Source organism: Myotis brandtii, unplaced genomic scaffold (assembly GCF_000412655.1).
Source record: "Myotis brandtii unplaced genomic scaffold, ASM41265v1 scaffold2134, whole genome shotgun sequence".
NCBI classification, from domain to species: Eukaryota; Metazoa; Chordata; class Mammalia; order Chiroptera; family Vespertilionidae; genus Myotis; species Myotis brandtii.
The window spans coordinates 254817-262839 of NW_005357977.1; positions in this window are offsets into that span (position 1 = coordinate 254817).

Below are 8023 nucleotides of genomic sequence, written 5' to 3' on the forward strand. Positions count from 1 at the left end.
CAGCTGGCAGGGCGCCCCCTCTCCGCGGCGCTCCGTCTGCTCCCCACGCCCTTCTGGATCCGCTCTGCTCAGAGGTCCTCCATTTGGTGCGCGGAAACCCAGAAAGAGTGAGCGCGGTCAAAGCGGGGAGTGGCGGGGCCTCTGGGTCTCCCGGGACCCCCAACACACAAACAATTCTTCTCGCTGTGTGTGCAAGCTCAGGCCTCCTGGAACCATTCGGCTTACGGGGAATTCAAGTTTAAGTGCACCGGAGCCCCCCCCCATTACCTGCAGGCAAGCTCTGGGCAGATCTGGGTTCAAATCCCAGTGCCCGATGCCTGGGGGTGGGGGGCGGGCGGCGGGAACGGAGCCCCAAACTCCTAAGAGCGCCTCATCTGTGAAATGGGACTTACCCGCCCATTCTTCGGGTGTTGAGAAAATAAGATAGTGCGGGCCAAATGCTGAGAGCACGTGAGCGCTCCATAAATGTTACCTGCTGTCATTTTTATTATTGCCGTTTTTATGAAAAGGGGTTTGAATCCCAGCTCCATCACTGCCTCTCTGTGGGCCGTGTGGATCCTGTGGCTGCTGAGCCAGCCAGTTTTCCGCGCTGTAAAATGGGGACCAGCCTCTTCTTCGAGGCTGCTGTATGCAGTTGGCGCTCCACAAATGCAGGCGGAGGGTGGAGGCTTCTGCAGAACTTCTCCAAGGTCTCCCAGAGCCTCTGGAGAGTGCCGCTTGGCTCATGGCCCACCCGCATTCCCTTTACAACCTGGTGACCGGGCCAAACGGCGGGTCCCTGGGGCGCGAAGCGGGGAGCGCTCCCTGGCGGCGGTGCCTGCACAGTGGCGCCCTCCCGGGATCCTACGAAGTTGTGGGCACCTTGGTAACTCGCGGCTGTCTGTGGTTTGCATCGCCCCAGAGACCAGGGCGCGATGTTTTCTCTTTTTCCTGTGCGAAACTCTTTGGGAAAGAAAGAGGAGGAGAAATGATACCAATCCAGGATCTGCCCATTTCTCTCCCTTCTCGAGGTCCCCACCCGGTCCAGTCTCTTTCCATCTTCCCTCCCGCCCAGAGCCGGCTGTTCCTTTCAAGTCTCTCAGCTCTGCCTTCCACCTCATAGTCTGTTTTCCCCTTAACAGACCAAGGATGTCCTTGAACAACTGTGTCAATTTACGTCCCTCTTCTGCTTAGAGCCCACAAGGCCCTGCACGATCCGCCCCCCCCCCTTCCTTCTCTCCTCTCCTCCCACCTCCCACTGTTCACTCCCTCCAGCCACATTGGCCTCCTAGCTGTTCCTCGAATATTTATCGATTCAATGAAAGAATCCTTTGAGCTAGTTCTTTTGCCCCGGATTTACAGATAAGGAAACTGGGACTCAGACCGAAGCCCCTCACCCCAATTATGTACCCAGGATGTTTATGGTCCTTGCCCTCAGGGACAGGGTACCTTCCTGTGATTCTCCAGCGCACCCATTTTACAGATGGGGAGGATGTGGCAGAGTAAGGCTCGGAGCCAGCCCAGGGACGGGCCACCCTTGACTAGGGATGGGCCTTATGTTGCCTGCCAGGTTCTAGGCTCTCTCCCCGGATGGAGCTGGGGAAACCTGCCAGATTCTCACTACAACCTTCGGGCATTCCTTTACTCAGTGATTATTTATGGATGCCAACCCGGGACTTCGGTGGCACTAGAAACAGAGTCAGACTCCAGGCTTGAAACTCGAAGACGAAGGATTTCTTGTACAATTTCAACCAAATATGATAACTGCAGCTGCTCTGGCCTCTCTCCATTCTGCTCTGGGGCCTTGGAAACCACCCCCACCTCTGCCTCCTGGAAAACCTGTTCCAATCTCTCCGGAGCTCATAGGGAAAACTTCCCACCCCTCACCTGGTCTGCAAGGTGGTTCTATCAGGCCTCTAACCACCTGTCTGGCCACATCCTCCTTCAGAGCCCTCATCCCCACCCAGCAACACTGACCTTCTCTCTGTTCCTCAAGTATTCTTACCTGGCTTCCAACCTCAGGGCCTTTGCAACGAATGTTCCCTGGCCTGAAGTGCCCTTCTATCACATGCCCTCAAGGCTGGCCTCTTCTGGTCATTTAGGTCTCTGTTTAAATGTCACCTCCTCTGAGAGACCGTCCCAGATTTCCTCCGTGCCCTGTCATACCTGGCCCATGGCCCTGTTTCATTTACTTGCAATGTCACTCCTTTCTGAAATTGCCCAGGATCTGGCCTGAGCTCACTTAATCTTTGTGGAGTGAGTGAGTGGACGCAGTGTGAAAAGAAAGGTATTCCAGGCCTGTGGAGGCCTTGAGGAAGCACTCACTCCACGTGGAGAAGGCAGGAAGGATGGCACTGAGGTTGAGTTGTGAACGACAAATTAGGAATTTGCAAAGTAGATAAAAAGGAGAAGGGTATCTGGTGGAAGGAACAGCAGGAGCAAAGGCCTAAAGGTGGGTGAGGAAGAACCTGGCATGCTCTGATGGCTCGACCTTCCCCACCCCTCACTCATTCTACTGTGGCCTCATGGTCTCTTTACTGCTCCTCAAACATCAGGGCCTTTGCACTACCTGTCCCCTCTGCTTGCAATGCTTCTCATCTTGGCATTCTCTCTTCCTCACTTCATTTCCATCTTTGCTCACTTTCCTAGAGAAATCTTCCCTGACCACATCTCCACCTGAAACAAGCCCCATCCCCTCCCTACCAAAGTCTATCCCTCACATAGCTTGATTTTTCTTTCTTGCAAATTTAAATAAATTTGACTCTATTATTTTCTTTCTCATCTTTCTTGACCAGGAAGATGTCAGTTCCCCAAGACAGGAATTGTTGTCTGTCTTGTTCATTGCTGAGTCCCTGGTTCCTAGAACAGGGGTTTAGCACAGAGAAGCTCAGTAAGTAGCTGCTGGATGTACAGATGGATGAACAAGCGTGGCATCATAGGGGCATGGCAAGGGTTTGTATTGCTGATGAAACCGGAGTGGGGGGGGGCAGGCTCCAGATGTTGCAGATGGTGGGGTGGAGTTCAGACTTGACCCTGAGAACTGTGGCAGCCAGATAGATTCTTAGCAGGGGAGGAACTGAATGAAATTTGTTTCTCTAAAGATAAGGAAGGCTCTTTGCTAACCAAGTCTCCACCAGTAGGGGCCAGACAAAGAAATGGGGATGGATTTATCTAACAGCAGAAGAACTAACTGTATCAACAAGGCTAAGTTCAAAAAACAACTCCTTGAGGGGGATAAAAAATCAAATAGGAAAAGAAATCATACCATTTGATACTGTTGATATCCATTACTAAGAAAACCAGAAAGTGAAGCTGTATGTCAAGTTTGTGGATAAGTATGGATTAGTATGCGTGTAGGGTGCCTTGCATCCTGACTGAGGAGGGTCAGGCTACCTGGGTTCAAATTCTGGAACCATCACACACCAACAGTGAGACCCAGAACAAGTTACTTCCCTGCTCTGTGCCTCAATGTCTTCATCTGTCAAAGGGGATGATAATAGCAGAGCCTACCTCATAGGGTTGCTGGGAAGCTTAAATGAATTGATTCTTGTTAAGCACAGAAGAGGGGTGTGGTCTTTGTTCAGTCTCATTATTTTTACTGAGGCTGTTTCTGCAATGGGGGGAGGGGAATGGGGTTGGGGAGGTGACCATAAGTGACTACCACTTTAACTATAATGTGTTATGTCTTTTATTTGTAATATTGTTTTGATTGATGTACAATTTACGTATGGTAAAGTACTCAGATCTTTTGGTGCACAACTGTGAATTCTTATATATGTATACACCCCTGTGGCCACTCCCCTGATGCAGAAGTTTACATGTGTCCTTTCTCAGGGAAACTCTTCCTATAGAGTCTATCATCATAGATCAGTGGTTCTCAACCTTCCTAATGCTGCAGCCCTTTAATACAGTTCCTCATGTTGTGGTGACCCCCAACCATAAAATTATTTTCGTTGCTACTTCATAACTGTAATTTTGCTACTGTTATGAATCATAATGTAAATATCTGATATGCAGGATCTATTTTCATTGTTACAAATTGAACATAATGAAAGCATAGTGATTAATCACAAAAACAATATGTAATTATGTATGTGTTTTCCAATGGTCTTAGGCGACCCCTGTGAAAGGGTCGTTCGACCCCCAAAGGGGTTGCGACCCACAGGTTGAGAACCACTGTCATAGATTAACTTCACCTCTTCTTAAACTTCATACTGCATGGAATCATGTTATGATTTTTGTAATGTCTGGATTTTTTTTTTAGTCTGGATTCTTTCAACATGCTTTGTTTTATTTCTATTAAAATAAAGTCCCCATACCATATAATTCACTCTTTTTAAAATGTGCAATCTAGTGATTTTTAGTTGTTATGCAAAGTGCTGAGGTCCCAGAAAACCCTGATGTATTGTTCTTGGATTCCCCCAAAAAATAACACAGAGGACTGGCTGTGAAAGACATGGGATTATTAAGATTTACATGTGCACCAGTGGCGACTGACGGGTGAAGTTGAACCTCTAAGTCCCATCCAGCCTGCGGAAGGGCCACATGCGGGGGAGGGGCGCCGGTGGCCTCTGGTGCTTTCCCAGCACAAGGTTTTATAGAGTACAGAAAGCAGAAAAACAGGGCATATGGGGGGGGGGGGGGGGGGGGGGGTTTTTCCAGCAAGCTGTGTGAGGTCCTGCTAGCTGTTGTTTTTTTTTAATTTTATTATTATTTATTTGCTACTAGGTGTTTTGACTGAGGAGTTGGCTAGGCTCCCAAGGTCTCAGTCCACTTACTGATGGCCTTCACTATATTTCCCTCAGGGTATATCATGAGGAGGGGCCCATGTTCCCATTTACCATACATTAGCATATTCACAACGAACATGTTTTTGGCATTATCCATAGTATCCTGTGTCTCAATAGCTCATTTCTTTTTATTTCTAGGGGTATTCGATGGTGTAGATCAGGGGTGGGGAACGTCTGGCCCGACAACCATATAAGGCCTGAGAAATCATTTGGTCTGGCCCTAACAAGGCATTAGGGATGAGTTAATTAAATGTTTGACCAAATATAGCAAGTTAACTTTTAAAAAGTATTTTTTTTATTGATTTCAGAAAGGAAAGGAGAGGGAGAAGAAACATCAATGATGAGAATCATTGATTGGCTGCCTCCTGCACACCCCACACTGGGGATCAAGCCCATAACCTGGGCATGTGCTCTGACCAAGAATCAAACCATGACTTCCTGGTTCATAGGTCGATCCTCAACCACTGAGCACACTGGCCAGGCAGGCAGGCAGGCTAATTTTTAAGTTAAGAATTTCATATGGCCCAAGAATGATGTTATAAATATCCAAATGGCCCTTGGTGGAAAAAATGGCCCCTGGTGTAGATGGACCACAGTTTCTTCATTCACTTGTTGGTGGACATTTGGGTTTTGTGCAGTTTGGGGCTATTATGCATAAACAATATTCATTGCTTATTATCTTTCTGTGGGCAAAAAATATTTCATGTACTGTTAGATCTCTACCTAAGAGGATTACTAAATCATGAGGTAGGTGCCTATTTAACCCAATGGGTCTCATCTGGGGTGAACATTAGCAATGTCAGGAGATATGAGAGATTTTTGGTTGTAACCACTGGAGGTGGAGCGGTTGCTACGCATCTACTGGTCATGACCAGGAATACTGCTGAACACCCTACAACGGGACCCCCACCACCACCACAAATGATCTGGCCCAAATAGCAGGAGTGCTGAGGTTGAGAAGTCTGGTCCACCTTCTTACAAACTACCAACTCATTTTCCAAAGTGACTCTTGTTTTACATGCCACCAGGGCCTCTCCAGCCCCTGGCACTGTCAGTCCTTTTAGCCATTTGGGCGGGTGTGTTTTAAGTCTTTTATATCTTCTTAAAATAATGAACTGATCAAGCCAATATGAAAAAGGTTCATGTTTGTTAATCTTGGGTGGTTGGGTGGTGGGTGTACTTTAGGAGGCTGCTCTCTTTTCCTTTTCTGGCTATATAGTTTTGTTTTTTTGGGGCGCGGGGGGTGTTTGTATTTTTTTAATAGTAGAAGCTCCTCATGGTTGCATGGATGTGTTTTCCTGTTTTCCCAGACTTCTCAACAGGACTCAGCTGGCTTCAGCAGCCTCCTTCACAACTCATCTCAGATCTAATTACTCCCAAGCTCGCCTCCCACCTGCTTTCCTGGGGCACCTCCTCTTTCTCCCGGGAATGGTTTTCTCCCGGATTTGCTCGCTCTCTCTCTCTCTCCTCTCTACCTTCAGAGGATGCTGGCCAAGTCTAATGGAGGGAGATGGTCTAGGCTTGGATCCCTGGTAGCTGTGGGATCTTGGGCCTGGGATTAACTCTCTCTGGACTTTAGGTCACCCACCTAACAATGAATATGCTAAATTGCACACCTCTTTGTGGGGTTCAGATTCAATCTGTGTGTATATATAGGGGGTCCTCAAAAAATGTATACACATACTTTGAATATTTATAAAGTCAATATTTATTAAAGTACTTTTCATTTTCAAAATTGAGCTATCAGCCAAAGTGTGTGTACATTTTGGGGGGACACCCTGTATTTAGATTTCTCTGGACAAGGCTGAGCACTGGGGCAGGGCCTAGGGTGAGGAGAGTAAGGCAATTACGTACAAAATTTAAGGGGATACCAGAAAACTCAAGATACATAATATTTTAATGCAATAATTATTTAAAAAGTAATGCAAAGTGTTCAAATAAAGACAGCATCAGTAATCTTGATTTTTTTTTGCTGCCTCAGGCATTAACATGGCTTGGCTTCATGCAGCACTGTTACTGATGCCAGTCTACTTAAACTTTTAAATATATGTTTTTTAAACATTTAAAAATTTTATTTTTGAATATATTTTTATTGATTTCAGAGAGGAAGGGAGAGGGAGAAATAGAAATATCAGTGATGAGAGAGAATCATTGATTGGTTGTCTCCCGCATGCCCCCCACTGGTGATTGAGACTGCAACCTGGGCACGTGCCCTGACCAGGAATTTAACCATGACTTCCTGGTTCATAGGTCAACTCGCAACCACTGAACCAGATCAGTCAGGCTGAATTTATTCTTGTGCATATTGTAAGAAGGAGGTCTAATTTCATTTTTTCATATATGTGTCCAATTTTCCAACATCATTTATTGAACAGACTGTCTCTACCCTATGTTAATTGACCATAACAGTGCAGGTTTATTTCTGGACTCTCTATTATGTTTCATTGACCTATATGTCTGTTTTTATGCCAGTACCATTATGTTTTGATTCCTATGGCCTTTTAGCAGAGTTTAATATCAAATAGCATGATTTCTCACAGCCTCAAAATATTTATATGCAGACCAAAAAAAAGGGGAGATTCTGTGGAAAGTAGCCTCATAGGGTGATCTGATCATAAAATCCTACTGGGCAGGTCATGGTGCATACACATGCCCCAGGCCCATAACTTCTTTAGTAAAAGTTTTTTCTTTGCCTAACGCAAGCCTGTCCACTGTTTCTGTGCATCTAGGTTAACACACCTTTGAAAATGCCCTCTTTCAGATTCCTCCTTCTAATGCCTAACCACCCTTTCAGACCCGACCTTCTAAAGCATGAGAGCAGCCCTAGCTGGTTTGGCTCAGTGGATAGAGCGTTGGCCTGTGGACTGGGTCCTGGGTTCAATTCCAGTCAAGGGCACATGCCGGCTTGCAGTCTCGATCCCCAGTAGGGGGCGTGCAGGAGGCAGCCAATCCATGATTCTCATTGTTGATGTTTCTAGCTCCCTCTCCCTCTCCCTTTCTTTCTGAAATCAATAAAAAAAATAATAGTAAAGTGAAATTGTTTTTTAAAAAAGTGTGAGAGCACATAATCTAAATTATCCTGTAATCCAATCCCCTCCTTGATTTCTCCCACCTCCAGGTAATCTTCCTTAGTTTCCTCTTAATTCCAAATGCATAAAATAAGCTGCAAAACTGTTATCTCTGGAATATTTGAGTTCTTGCTTATTGGGGTCTAGCCCCAGCAGGTCCAGGGGTTCCCAAAGGTGTGGACGGAG